This window comes from Electrona antarctica (genome assembly GCF_951216825.1).
Source record: "Electrona antarctica genome assembly, chromosome: 6".
In the NCBI taxonomy this organism is placed as follows: domain Eukaryota; kingdom Metazoa; phylum Chordata; class Actinopteri; order Myctophiformes; family Myctophidae; genus Electrona; species Electrona antarctica.
The window spans coordinates 55,583,871-55,599,881 of NC_136811.1; positions in this window are offsets into that span (position 1 = coordinate 55,583,871).

The window sequence follows — 16,011 nt, forward strand, 5'->3', positions numbered from 1 at the left end:
CATAACTATAACTAAATGCATTTGAAATTCAATAAAAAAAAGGTTACTTTTCAGGATTCCAATTAAAAAATAGCGAGAAGATGATAAAAGTGAAACATCCCTGTAACCCGAACCCTGAAAAGCAACACAAATATTTAACTTTTTAAAGTTTAACTGTCTGTTCCAGTAATCTAAAACCTGAACCCAAAATACTTAACCTGACCCCAAACCCTTATTCTTTATATATAATTTTATTGCAATTAGTTCCTCTTATTTTTGAGTGGTGTAAAATTGTGATTGGCCGGAATGAGACATTACGTCAGACCACAGCTGATCAGTCTATATAAGACCTTACACCACTCAGTTCACACAGGTGTGATTTTTTAAGTTATATTTTGTATTTTACATTTCATGTTGCAGTACACATATTACTTTTTTATATAAACTAAATAAAATTGCAATAAACAAAAACAAACAAACAAAAAAAATATATATTTACACAAATCTACAGTAAGTCTGACATGTGCCCATTTAATTTTCTATCTGCCTATCCATATACCAATGTGTTTAAGTTGACTTTCACAAAACAGGAAAACCAACAAACGAACAGAAAAAATATATACTAATTATAGTGCTAAATTATGATAATATGTGATATTACTAAAAATGAAAATACAATAAAGGGGGGGGGGGGGGGGGGGGGGGGGGGGGGTATATGTGTCCTCTATGTTGCGGACAGTTACTTGTCTCTATATTGAAGTGAAGTCTACACAGAAAAGACTACTTTCTGTGTGGAGTTTTCATGTCAGGTAGCCTAGAGTAGGTACCCTCACATGTTCTCCCCGTGTCCCCTAGGTACCCTCACATGTTCTCCCCGTGTCCCCTAGAGTAGGTGCCCTCACATGTTCTCCCCGTGTCCCCTAGAGTAGGTGCCCTCACATGTTCTCCCCGTGTCTCCTAGAGTAGGTGCCCTCACATGTTCTCGCCGTGTCCCCTAGAGTAGGTACCCTCACATGTTCTCCCCGTGTCCCCTAGGTACCCCTCACATGTTCTCCCCCGTGTCCCCTAGAGTAGGTACCCTCACATGTTCTCCCCGTGTCCCCTAGAGTAGGTGCCCTCACATGTTCTCCCCGTGTCCCCTAGAGTAGGTGCCCTCACATGTTCTCCCCGTGTCTCCTAGAGTAGGTGCCAGGGCGCCTGATGGAGGGGAAGGAACTGGTTGGAATAACGTGTTCCTTCCACGCGCTACGTCCTACCGGAGAACACCCCCCCCCCCCCCCCCCCCCCCCCCTCAGGTCAGGTGAAAAGAAGCACCATGGACTCCTCATGCATTGAAGGAAGCATGAGGTCAGTCCGTTGCTCTCCCCAGGTTGGCAGAGGAAGTGTGTAGCGCCCAGGATTACATTAGATAATAAGACACTGGGTGAAAAGATGGGTTTACAAAATCGTGGGATAAAACAATTAGAGACAATGGTTTGAAACCACAACCAGAGCACCCTAAAGGCAACCTCTAAAGCAGTGGTCCGAGGACCACTAAATGATGGAGTGAGTGTTGGTATAATATTCTTGAGAGCATAAAAAATGAAACCACATGGGCCCGAATAAGGGTGCATTTGGTTCCATGTTACGCTGCGGTATACCATTAGGAGACATTGCAGGCAAATGCTGATCAAAATGACTATTCATTCTACATTCTCTATTGTGCAGACTTCTTGGAAATTCTTCTTGCAATTCTGGTGTTTAACAACATTTTAACTCTTGAGAGTGAATGGTCTGTCTGATATCGTTACGTCTAGTGATGCACCGAATATTCGGCAGCAGAAAATATTCGGCAGAAAATGGCTAAAAATGCATTTTCGGCCTATTCGGGTTCGGCCCGAATAGGCAGAAAATACATCACCGAATAGTGTATGCAATTAATGCATTCAAAAGAGATGAATGAATGTTTTATGGACCCATAATAGTGATTATTATTGAAGTTAAGTTTTGCCATAACCATTTATTTTGCCATAAACGTATAGCTTTAAGGTACGGCCATGACAGCAATGGTAGGAAAAAATATATATAATATTAATCATATTCGGATATTCGGTTTTCGGTTTTCGGCCAACTGTTTCCTATATTCGGTGTTCGGTTTCGGCCAAGAATTTCCCTTTCGGTGCATTCCTAGTTACGTCATGTTTTAGTCACTGGTTTGTAGTCATCAGGCCGGAACCCTCAAACCAGAAGTTCCTTTCCATAAAACCAGAAGAATGATACCTTCCCCGCGGCCCGGGATCATAATGTTAGGGCCTACTCAATAAAGAATGATACCTTCCCCGCGGCCCGGGATCATAATGTTAGGGCCTACTCAATAAAGAATGATACCTTCCCCGCGGCCGGTGATCATAATGTTAGGGCCTACTCAATAAAGAATGATACCTTCCCCGCGGCCCGTGATCATAATGTTAGGGCCTACTCAATAAAGAATGATACCTTCCCCACGGCCCGTGATCATAATGTTAGGGCCTACTCAATAAAGAATGATACCTTCCCCGCGGCCCGTGATCATAATGTTAGGGCCTACTCAATAAAGAATGATACCTTCCCCGTGGCCCGTGATCATAATGTTAGGGCCTACTCAATAAAGAATGATACCTTCCCCGTGGCCCGTGATCATAATGTTAGGGCCTACTCAATAAAGAATGATACCTTCCCCACGGCCCGTGATCATAATGTTAGGGCCTACTCAATAAAGAATGATACCTTCCCCGCGGCCCGTGATCATAATGTTAGGGCCTACTCAATAAAGAATGATACCTTCCCCGCGGCCCGTGATCATAATGTTAGGGCCTACTCAATAAAGAATGATACCTTCCCCGCGGCCCGTGATCATAATGTTAGGGCCTACTCAATAAAGAATGATACCTTCCCCGCGGCCCGTGATCATAATGTTAGGGCCTACTCAATAAAATATAATTCCACGGTGGGATAATAAAGGTATACACACGTTAAATAGTCTCTCACATTTATATTTATTTTGTACTTTAAAAATCAGTTAAACTATGCCGCACCAAGGATTTTATTGGGTAGGCCTGAAATTATGATCGCAGGCCGCAGGGAATTATTTCCGGGTACTTCCGGTTAATGCCGGTAGTTCCTATAGTTTGGGGTTCATGACGTAAAGATATCCTCCCCCCTCTATAGTATAGGCTACAGCAGGGGTTCTCAACCCGTGGGTCGCGACCCCTCGGGGGGTTGCCAAATTATTTGAGGGGGTCCCCAAATTATTAAAAAAAAGAAAGAAAAAATAAATTTTTTTATTTTTTATTTATTTTTTCACGATTTTTCAAAAATAGCAGACCTACAAGCTCGTAGCGCACCACTCGGTGGCGCGCTATGAGCTTGTAGATCTGCTATTTTTCAATAGCTAAATTATATGTATTCCCATGCTTTTTGTTCTTGCTTAATGTAAGTCGCTCTGGATTAAGAGCGTCTGCTAAATGCCTAAATTGTAAATTGTAAATTGATAACAATGCTTAAAACACCAAAAGGGGTTCCCGCCCCAAAATGGTTTAAGGTTATTGTAGCAGTCAATTTATATTGGGGGTCGGGAGGGGGCGGGGCGGGGGTCCCGAGACATTGCCAAAGCATTTCCAGGGGTCCCCGGCCAAAAAGGTTGAGAACCCCTGGTCTACAGTATATACATATAGCCTACAGTATATACATATAGCCTACAGTATATACATATAGCCTACAGTATATACATTACATTACATTACATTACATTACATTACATTACATTACATTACGGTCATTTAGCAGACGCTTTTATCCAAAGCGACTTACAATAAGTGTATTCAACATAGGTAGGGAACAAAAACTACTAATCACCAGAAGACTTTAGTGCATTTTCTGCAAAAACAAGCAACCAAGAGTATACCTAGCGCTAAGGTAAAAGTGCAATATATCAGCTACCTATTTCCTTAAACAGATGAGACAAAACATATAGCCTACAACAGTGTTTTGATGATTCATGTTGGGGCCATGGAAACATGACATGAGGAACGTGTGTGATGACCACATGTCCTAGACTGTTCTCCACTGCAGGGGGCGCCATATGTCTGTGTGCATGTCAGCCAACGGCTGACTACAAACCCCTGTTGGCATGCACTGTACTGCCCCCTGTTGGCATGCACTGTACTGCCCCCTGTTGGCATGCACTGTACTGCCCTGTTAAGGTATCATGACTACAAACCCCTGTTGGAATGCACTGTACTGCCCTGTTAAGGTATCATGGCCAAGTACAAACCCCTGTTGGCATGCACTGTACTGCCCTGTTAAGGTATCATGGCCAAGGATACAAACCCCTGTTGGCATGCACTGTACTGCCCTGTTAAGGTATCATGGCCAAGTACAAACCCCTGTTGGCATGCACTGTACTGCCCCTGTTAAGGTATCATGGCCAAGGATACAAACCCCTGTTGGCATGCACTGTACTGCCCCTGTTAAGGTATCATGACTACAAACCCCTGTTGGCATGCACTGTACTGCCCCTGTTAAGGTATCATGGCCAAGGATATTCACTTTAAAAAAAGAATCAGGTTTTGATTGATTGATTGATTGATTGATTGATTGAATACTTTATTAGCAGTTTGCAGAAAAAGAGTCCCTGGGAAGTACGCCTACAGTTCAATACAAAATCTGAGGATATAAAGAGGATTAAACCCATGAAAGCCTACACGTATATGGCTTGTTTCCATTGGGGTCCTTATGTAGTCTACTCAATTCATCAGTGGTCAGTGTGTGATGAATATCAAATGTGAGAACCCCCCCCCCAGGTTACCCATTCGTATAACCTTATAAGTTAGCCTCTATGATAAGGAGCCAGCTTAGGTGATTCGGGCATCTGGTAGGCCTACGGTAGCCTGGCTAATAAGCCAGACTAATATCACACAACACTGTCGCAGGCAAAAAATGTTTTGCCAACGGCTGACTAGGCCTACGGGTGCCTTCGAGTCCGGAGCGTCTCCCTAAGGAGGTCCTCGCTGCACGCACGTCCCACTGGGAGGAGACCCCCGGGCAGACCAAGGACCACGTCCCACTGGGAGGAGACCCCCGGGCAGACCAAGGACCACGTCCCACTGGGAGGAGACCCCCGGGCAGACCAAGGACCACGTCCCACTGGGAGGAGACCCCGGGGCAGACCAAGGACCACGTCCCACTGGGAGGAGACCCCGGGGCAGACCAAGGACCACGTCCCACTGGGAAGAGACCCCGGGGCAGACGAAGGATCAGGTCCCACTGGGAGGAGACCCCGGGGCAGACCAAGGACCACGTCCCACTGGGAAGCGACCCCCGGGAAGACCAAGGATCACGTCCCACTGGGAGGAGACCCCCGGGCAGACCAAGGACCACGTCCCACTGGGAGGAGACCCCGGGGCAGACCAAGGACCACGTCCCACTGGGAAGTGACCCCCGGGAAGACCAAGGATCACGTCCCACTGGGAGGAGACCCCCGGGCAGACCAAGGACCACGTCCCACTGGGAGGAGACCCCGGGGCAGACCAAGGACCACGTCCCACTGGGAGGAGACCCCGGGGCAGACCAAGGACCACGTCCCACTGGGAGGAGACCCCCGGGCAGACCAAGGACCACGTCCCACTGGGAGGAGACCCCCGGGCAGACCAAGGACCACGTCACAATGGGAGGAGACCCCTGGGCAGACCAAGGACCACGTCACAATGGGAGGAGACCCCGGGGCAGACCAAGGACCACGTCCCACTGGGAGGAGACCCCGGGGCAGACCAAGGACCACGTCCCACTGGGAGGAGACCCCGGGGCAGACCAAGGATCACGTCCCACTGGGAGGAGACCCCGGGGCAGACCAAGGACCACGTCCCACTGGGAAGCGACCCCCGGGAAGACCAAGGATCACGTCCCACTGGGAGGAGACCCCCGGGCAGACCAAGGACCACGTCCCACTGGGAGGAGACCCCGGGGCAGACCAAGGACCACGTCCCACTGGGAAGTGACCCCCGGGAAGACCAAGGATCACGTCCCACTGGGAGGAGACCCCCGGGCAGACCAAGGACCACGTCCCACTGGGAGGAGACCCCGGGGCAGACCAAGGACCACGTCCCACTGGGAGGAGACCCCGGGGCAGACCAAGGACCACGTCCCACTGGGAAGAGACCCCGGGGCAGACGAAGGACCACGTCCCACTGGGAGGAGACCCTGGGGCAGACCAAGGATCACGTCCCACTGGGTGGAGACCTCGGGGCAGACCAAGGACCACGTCCCACTGGGAGGAGACCCCCGGGGCAGACCAAGGACCACGTCCCACTGGGAGGAGACCCCCGGGCAGACCAAGGACCACGTCCCACTGGGAGGAGACCCCGGGGCAGACGAAGGATCAGGTCCCACTGGGAGGAGACCCCGGGGCAGACCAAGGATCACGTCCCACTGGGAGGAGACCCCCGGGGCAGACCAAGGATCAGGTCCCACTGGGAGGAGACCCCGGGGCAGACCAAGGACCACGTCCCACTGGGAGGAGACCCCGGGGCAGACCAAGGACCACGTCCCACTGGGAGGAGACCCCGGGGCAGACCAAGGATCACGTCCCACTGGGAGGAGACCCCGGGGCAGACCAAGGACCACGTCCCACTGGGAGGAGACCCTGAGGCAGACCAAGGACCACGTCCCACTGGGAGGAGACCCCGGGGCAGACCAAGGACCACGTCCCACTGGGAGGAGACCCCCGGGCAGACCAAGGACCACGTCCCACTGGGAGGAGACCCCCGGGCAGACCAAGGACCACGTCCCACTGGGAAGAGACCCCGGGCATGCAGACCAAGGACCACGTCCCACTGGGAGGAGACCCCGGGGCAGACCAAGGACCACGTCCCACTGGGAAGAGACCCCGGGGCAGACCAAGGATCACGTCCCACTGGGAGGAGACCCCGGGGCAGACCAAGGACCACGTCCCACTGGGAGGAGACCCCGGGCATGCAGACCAAGGATCACGTCCCACTGGGAGGAGACCCCGGGGCAGACCAAGGATCACGTCCCACTGGGAGGAGACCCCGGGGCAGACCAAGGACCACGTCCCACTGGGAGGAGACCCCGGGGCAGACCAAGGACCACGTCCCACTGGGAAGAGACCCCGGGGCAGACGAAGGACCACGTCCCACTGGGAGGAGACCCTGGGGCAGACCAAGGATCACGTCCCACTGGGTGGAGACCTCGGGGCAGACCAAGGACCACGTCCCACTGGGAGGAGACCCCCGGGGCAGACCAAGGACCACGTCCCACTGGGAGGAGACCCCCGGGCAGACCAAGGACCACGTCCCACTGGGAGGAGACCCCGGGGCAGACGAAGGATCAGGTCCCACTGGGAGGAGACCCCGGGGCAGACCAAGGATCACGTCCCACTGGGAGGAGACCCCCGGGGCAGACCAAGGATCAGGTCCCACTGGGAGGAGACCCCGGGGCAGACCAAGGACCACGTCCCACTGGGAGGAGACCCCGGGGCAGACCAAGGACCACGTCCCACTGGGAGGAGACCCCGGGGCAGACCAAGGATCACGTCCCACTGGGAGGAGACCCCGGGGCAGACCAAGGACCACGTCCCACTGGGAGGAGACCCTGAGGCAGACCAAGGACCACGTCCCACTGGGAGGAGACCCCGGGGCAGACCAAGGACCACGTCCCACTGGGAGGAGACCCCCGGGCAGACCAAGGACCACGTCCCACTGGGAGGAGACCCCCGGGCAGACCAAGGACCACGTCCCACTGGGAAGAGACCCCGGGCATGCAGACCAAGGACCACGTCCCACTGGGAGGAGACCCCGGGGCAGACCAAGGATCACGTCCCACTGGGAGGAGACCCCGGGCATGCAGACCAAGGATCACGTCCCACTGGGAGGAGACCCCGGGGCAGACCAAGGACCACGTCCCACTGGGAGGAGACCCTCAAGTTGCCATGTATTGCTGTACTATTTTTTATGGAATATTTTATATTGGATAAAATATACCCGTGTTTAGTGATGGTGCAACAAAAATATGTTTAGTTTTCTAGGGTTAATGTTGCTCTGGAAAGGGAATACTGGAAATCCTATTCAAGCCTAATTTGTGGAAAAAGAACATTGAATGTCAAATAGTCTAGTTACGACCCCATGTTTTAGGATATTTCCAAAACAATGAAGTCTTATATTCAGCACAATAGAGCGTCGCAGTCCCGCCTCCTACCCTGGACCAGGAAATGAAACCCAATGCATTATTCTCATAGACATTTCTTAAAGTATTTATTTAAAGACGGTTACGCCGCGGACAAAGCCAACTCGAGTCGTGACAACTCATGACAACACAAACAATATTTTGGACCAAACAAATAATTAGAAAGAAGAAAAAAACGGCAGGTTACAACACCTTTTTTGTTGTTTTTCTTCTTTGTAATTATTTGTTTGGTCCAAAATATTGTTTGTGTTGTCATGAGTTGTCACGACTCGAGTTGGCTTTGTCCGCGGCGTAACCGTCTTTAAATAAATACTTTAAGAAATGTCTATGAGAATAATGGCTGATATATTGCACTTTTACCTTAGCGCTAGGTATACTCTTGGTTGCTTGTTTTTGCAGAAAATGCACTAAAGACTTCTGGTGATTAGTAGTTTTTGTTCCCTACCTATGTTGAATACACTTATTGTAAGTCGCTTTGGATAAAAGCGTCTGCTAAATGACTGTAATGTAATGTAATGTAATGTAATGCATTGGGTTTCATTTCCTGGTCCAGGGTAGGAGGCGGGACTGCGACGCTCTATAGGGTATAACAAATACTCTCTTATACCAGGGGTTCTCAACCCGTGGGTCGCGACCCCTCGGGGGGTCGCCAAATTATTTTAGGGGGTCCCCAAATTATTTTCCAAAAAAAAAAGATTTATTTTTACATTTTATTTTCACGATTTTTCAAAAATAGCAGACCTACAAGGCGCGCTATGAGCTTGAGCTTGTAGATTAGCTATTTTTCAATAGCTAAATTATAACAATGCTTAAAACACCAAAAGGGGTTCCCGCCCAAAATGGTTTAAGGTTATTGTAGCAGTCAATTTATATTGGGGGTCGGGAGGGGGCGGGGCGGGGGTCCCGAGACATTGCCAAAGCATTTCCGGGGGTCCCCGGCCAAAAACGTTGAGAACGTCTTATACAATAAAGACTGCAGCTAGGCTTGGCTAGGCTAGGCTACAATTAAGCAGCAGCACAACATCAAACAAATAGTACAATTATATTGAGTATTATAATTTCTTCCGCAAAATATTACCTATTAAGTATTTAATTAATTTGAAAATGTATACAATAATGATGAAGCACATGTAGATGTATTTTGTAAAACATTATTAAAATAGGCCTATTGTTTAGGGTATAGAAACACAAAGTTAAATCTGGGTGTGGGCATTGACCGCCCGATGCACGTTCAAACCCCAGAGAACGATTCCATTTCTAGAACGTTCAGCAGTGTTGTTGACATGCTGGTCTAGCTAATTCTGTGTGGATGGATTTGATCATTCAATAACACTAAACTAAACATTAAACGTGATGTCTTTAAAGTGTTTGATCAAGTCACATACTGTATATTGTATACTTTCCCCACATGGACTCCTGTAACTACTGGTTTGAAGTGACATGTAGTCATCATATGTTTCATAGCTAAAGGTTTTAAGTGACATGATGTTTCAAGTTGAATATTTATATGGATAATAGAGACCTGCGGATGGCGGATTTAGCCGCGGGTTGCCGCGGGTAACTGATAGATAAATTCTGACATGTTGTTTACACGTCATGTCAAGTTGGCCACTCCATCATATTCTGTTGGTCAACACATATAGAATTTTGTGCCCAGACCGTGTTCCATATAGGTCATATTTTGTCATCTCCCATATCATCATTTTACTCTTAGCCTACTGCCTGTTTACTCCGGGTTGTTCTTCTTGTCATCATAAATGTCATGTCATCCATGTTTATGGCCAAAATATGTTTTCATCTGTCCCATTTAATATCGTATGGAAGTCTCCATACTGTCTGCCTGTAGCCACGAAATTCACCATACTGTAGTGTGCTGTTTTGATTTTAGTTTACATGCAGCTGCTTCGATATCAGTGTGGCCTTGGGGCCTAGTGAGAAGGAGCGTTTTCTCTCTGTCGAAAGTTCACAGTACAGGGAAAGTTATCAACAGGTTGCCATAGCAACGCCAGCCTCTGTGCTTTCCCGGTCTATGGCCATCAATGACGGAACCAAGGAAGATGTCACGATACCAGTCTCATCATCCATGTGCTGGTCCAATGAGTGCTCGACAACCAGCACCACCGTGGATATTGCGGAAATGAACTATCTATTCAGCCAATGAACGTTTATCAACAACTGACGTCAGATGCAGTATAAGCCAGGAAGATACTGTGAAGAGGTTCAGTTCGGATCCATATTGGAACAATTGAATACTCTAAATTATAGTGATGTATTGTACTATTATTATTATTATCTGAACCATGTAGCACATTCTCTATGTAAATTGACTTTATTACCTACTAAAAATTACAGTTAAAACCTTAAACTTCCTCTCAGAACTTTATTTCGTCTGTCTCCAATTCGTTTTTAAGGTATCCTTCTATTTTTTTTATAGTACAGTGACTGTCATTCAAGATTTAAAGGGCACTTCACTCATTTTTAAGGTATTTGGTCTCCCTGCTGGGTTATTGAAGGTATATATATATTTACAGTCCTTTCTAATTAGCATTACAGAATAGATATAATTTATTTGTATCCATTAATACGATCCTTGGGGTCGCCGGAATTTTATTTCCATCAGTAACCACGGTTACGGATGGATTTGGGTGAACAAAATATATTATTAGTTAATATTGGATAAACCGCGGGTGAAGAAATGCGGGAAATAAATATCTATAGGCTTATTAAAGCTTTCAAAACACACAAAATATCGGTGTACAGTATAGAATCCCACATTCTTCCCTGCGCTGCTCGCGGTTGGCGGATGGTGCGGGTAATATAAATAGGATGATATAATTAATGCGGTTGGATAACGGGCGGATAATGAATTTGGATAACTCCATCCGCAGGTCATCTCGTCAACATCCTACTATAAATACGCCACGTCTCTGCGTGCGTGTGTGCGTGTACGGTTGTAATGCACGTAACTCGAGAGCCGTTCTCCCCACCGACTTCATATTCGACACACGCGCTCCACACCCCCGCAGGGAGTGAAGTGCCTGGACTCGAGTCGGTCGGACCCACGGTTCTCCAGAACCACCACAAAAGGCTCTGGTCAGGCTCATGCCAGTGGGCCTAATCGGCCTAAATCCCCTCACCTGTGCAATTTCCAGCCTCTGCCTCAGCCAATTGATTGCCATGGCAACCCCACACCTGACAATATGGATTAGCCTACTTAACCAGTCCACTTTTCACAGTCAATCAGTGTTCCCTCTTCACATACAGGCAGATACAGAGATCTCCATGTGGGACACAGGCAGACTGTTAAAACGGGTGCTATGACAAGTTGACAATGGGTATTAGGTTCCCAAGTTGCATCGTTATCAAGTAGGCCGGTAGCCGACGGGCACGTACAGGTCTAGTGCCATTAATACAGACCACAAGGCACAAGCTGAGTGCATTTTTGGTCATTTCATCTACAACAGTGATTCACAATCGTTTTCATTTCAATGACTCCCGGTTTGATATTGTTTTAACCTCCCTACCACCCCACCCAGTTACATTAAAGATATGGTTTTAACCCCCCTACCACCCCACCCAGTTAAATTAAAGATATGGTTTTAACCCCCCTACCACCCCACCCAGTTAAATTAAAGATATGGTTTTAACCCCCCTACCACCCCACCCAGTTACATTAAAGATATTGTTTTAACCCCCCTACCACCCCACCCAGTTCAATTAAAGATATTGTTTTAACCTCTCTACCACCCCACCCAGTTAAATTAAATCTTTTATGTTTTAACCTCCCTACCACCCCACCCAGTTACATTAAATCTTTTATGTTTTAACCTCCCTACCACCCCACCCAGTTACATTAAAGATATTGTTTTAACCCCCCTACCACCCCACCCAGTTCAATTAAATATATTGTTTTAACCCCCCTACCACCCCACCCAGTTAAATTAAATATATTGTTTTAACCCCCCTACCACCCCACCCAGTTAAATTAAATACATTGTTTTAACCCCCCTACCACCCCACCCAGTTAAATTAAATATATTGTTTTAACCCCCCTACCACCCCACCCAGTTAAATTAAATATATTGTTTTAACCCCCCTACCACCCCACCCAGTTAAATTAAATATATTGTTTTAACCCCCCTACCACCCCACCCAGTTAAATTAAATACATTGTTTTAACCCCCCTACCACCCCACCCAGTTAAATTAAAGATATTGTTTTAACCCCCCTACCACCCCACCCAGTTAAATTAAATACATTGTTTTAACCCCCCTACCACCCCACCCAGTTAAATTTAATCTTTTTGACCCCAGGGGAATAAACTGCCGTGTTGAGTTCCGTGGAGCAGTGGTTCCCAAAGTGGGGTCCGGGGACCCCCAGGGGTACTTGAGGGAGTTCCAGGGGGGACCCAGCTAAATGATAATTTGTAACCAAATGGACCCTTATGGGTCTATAACTCTGAGAGCGTACAAATGGGTCCATTTGGTTCCATTTGTACACTCTCAGAGTTAAATGAACAGTGGTTTTACAATATAAATTGGGGTACCAGAGATAGAAATGCCATTAAATCGGGGGTCCGTAGCATAATGCGTGTGAAACTGGGGGTCCTTGAAATGAATATGTTTCGGAATCGCTGCTGGAGCCGTAAAAATCCTCCCTTATCGGGGTCACTGGTATATGTTTTCAAATGGGGGGTCCGTGGCCTAATAAATGTTCATTTGGGGGTCCTTGACACGAAAAGGTCTGGGAACCACTGCTGTGGAGCTCATTGAGGTCAAGTGGGTATAGTAGGGTCAAAGTCTTATTGTATACTTTGAGGTTGATCCAATATGTTTTTAAGTGTGGATGCTGTTGGAAGGACATTCCACATGCGGGCAGCAGCATAAATGTGCGTTCGTCATCATAGATTAGTTTGTATTCATCTTTGAGGGCCTTCCTATGCCCAGCTTTCTGGGTCTGTGTGAACACAAACATTGGCTTGTGATTGGCGATAGCGATTATTTGATTGGCTGCGCAACGTACATAATGAAGATAAAAGTGAGGGCAGAAAATTGAAGACGCCGAAAGTGATTGGCCGGAATTACTTGTGTGATGATTTGATTGGCTGAGCACGGAACGTGGTGTATGATGATGTAGTATGATGATGTATGCGCCCCTCACTTTTTAGTTAATTTAGTTTGCGTCAGTGAAAAAAGGTAGTCGACGAAAAGTATTTTCCGTCCCGTCGACGAAATCAACGGCGATTCAAAGACCACAAAGCAGGCGGCAGGCGGAACAGACGGCTTTGGCGACGGAAATGGCGGCGGCCGCCGACCACCCTAGGCATTTTGCCGCGTGGGAAACGTTGGAGGACGCAGCGGAGCAGAGGCGATGGAACGCGAACGGGAGCAGCGCCTTCATCGCGGCGCCGGCCGCCGTCGTTGGCGCCGGTCCGGACAGGAGCAGCGCGGCCGTCCGTACGAGCACGTAGTAGGGACACAGATACGCCAACAGCGCCTCCCTGACCAAGACGGTGACGACGTCGGCAAGCGGATCACAGGACGTGTAGAAGTAGAATAGGTTCCGACCTCCCCTTCCTCCTCCGGCCGACGGTCCGGTCTTGACGCCGCCGCCGTCGCCGTCGGGCGAGAGTCCGCTCTTGCCGTAGCGGTCGTAGAGGAGCCTCCTGTGGTCGTCCGACAGGACGTCGCGGGCCTCGCACAGCTCCTTGAACCGCCGCTCGGCCTCCCGGCGGTTCTGGGGGTTCTTGTCCGGGTGGCACTTCAACGCCAGTTTCCTGTAGGCCTTGCCGATGTGGTCCCGCGTGGCGTTCCTCGGGACACCCAGGACGTGGTAATAGTCGCCCATGGGGGCCTCTGGAGAGGACGAAGTCTGGAGCTGTCTGGGGGAGATGTTGCCCCCTGCGCCCCGACTACGGATAAGCGGTTGAGGATGGATGGATGGACTTCTGTCTTGTGTGAGGGTCTATAGCACTGAGGTGGTCTAAAGACCCTGTCTGTGCTGCGTGAGGGTCTATAGGAGCACTGAGGTGGTCTAAAGACCCTGTCTGTGCGGCGTGAGGGTCTATAGGAGCGCTGTAGTGGTCTAATGAAGACCCCTGACCTCACTGCTTGCAGGACTAGCAGGAACTGGTGGGTGGACAGGGGTCTGTCTTTATTATATTATATCATGCTCCACCCAGTTGTTTTGGATGTGTCCCTTTGATGCCCATATATGGAGTTCTTTGTCAGGCATGCCCAAATCTGGAGTCTATGCAGCTGTCACAACATATTCGTGATGTCAGAACATGGCCAGCTCCATATATGGAGCCTATAGGCATGGGCCCTGGTCCAGAGCCCGGGCAGAGGCCTTTTGTGGCGGTTCTGGACAACCGTGGGTCCGACGGACTCGACACCGGGCATGCTGTGCACTCCCTGTGGGGGTGTGGAACACGTGTGTCGGATTTGAAGTCGGTGGGGTGAACTGTAGTCTGAAAACCCACCTTTTCAGACTCCATCATGGCCCATAGCACTTACCCTACCCCCCTTAGACAGCACTTTTTAGACTTAAATAGCATTTGATACAGACTTATAGCATGTTATGTAGACAGCACAATAATTGCATTGTATGTAGTCATAGCCCTTCATAGTATATATGTACAGCATAGTATAGTATATATGTATAGTTTATATGTACAGTGTCATTATATAGATGTGTTCTAGCTACGTTCTTAGCTTACGCATGTTTCTTGATAAATGCATTTTATATATGTGATGTATTCCCATGCCTTTTGTTCTTGCTTAATGTAAATCGCTCTGGATTAAGAGCGTCTGATAAATGCCTAAATTGTAAATTGTAAATTCTAACGGTTCTCGTAACGTGGGTTACAGACAAACACACGTGCACACAGAGACGTGGTGCATTTAGATTATATCCACAAAGTCTCTCCAAGTTGGTGCGTCTCCGCTGCGCGCGCCGCTGATTGGACGTCTTTTGTAGACGTAATGTGGACGAGCAAATCGACATGTTACGTCATGATGACGAGAGCGCCCCTCACTTCCAGTGATGTAAATAGGGTGCGTTTTGCGTCCCAAAACGCACTTTATAGTTATGGGACGCAATGCACAAACAACCTCTGCATCCACAGGACGCAACTTCATCCTGGCTGCACTGAAGACTATGGCACTCTCTCGGTCACACACTGTTCTACATGGAAGTCTAGCACTCTTTCGGTCACACACTGTTCTACGTGGAAGTCTAGCAGTCTTTCGGTCACACACTGTCCCCCCCCCCCTCACACACACACACACACACAGAGAGAGAGAGAGAGACACGACATGATGAGCCCTCGATCGTTTTAAATGTATTTCTTGGACCACTCTGGAAGGTCTGCTAGTACTAACCTTTTTATCTCAAATTGACCGGCCAAAATTAATCCACTACCGATTTTAGTGTGTTGCTCCGCTCGCTTGTCACTCCAACTTGCTTTGAGCTCGGTGGATGCGCTTTCAACGCAAATATGAATCAGCTGGTTAACAAGCCTCGTTGACCCTGACCCTGGTCCCTGACTTGACTTGGCAATCAACGGCACTATTAATGGCAGCTGTATAAACGCTTCTCTTTTGTCTTTTGTGTATGCGTGTGTAGGCTACTGTGTAGCGCAGGCCATTCTTCCCTGTAGACAGGGACTCAAGTGACTTCTAAGTTCCACTTTTCCAAAGAAACACGACATTATTTTACATCCACAATGGCAAGCCTATTTGCATTTTGGCTAAGTACAATAATTGCAACTGCAAACAACTTTTGGTTGGTATATTAAGCTATGTTAAATCCACT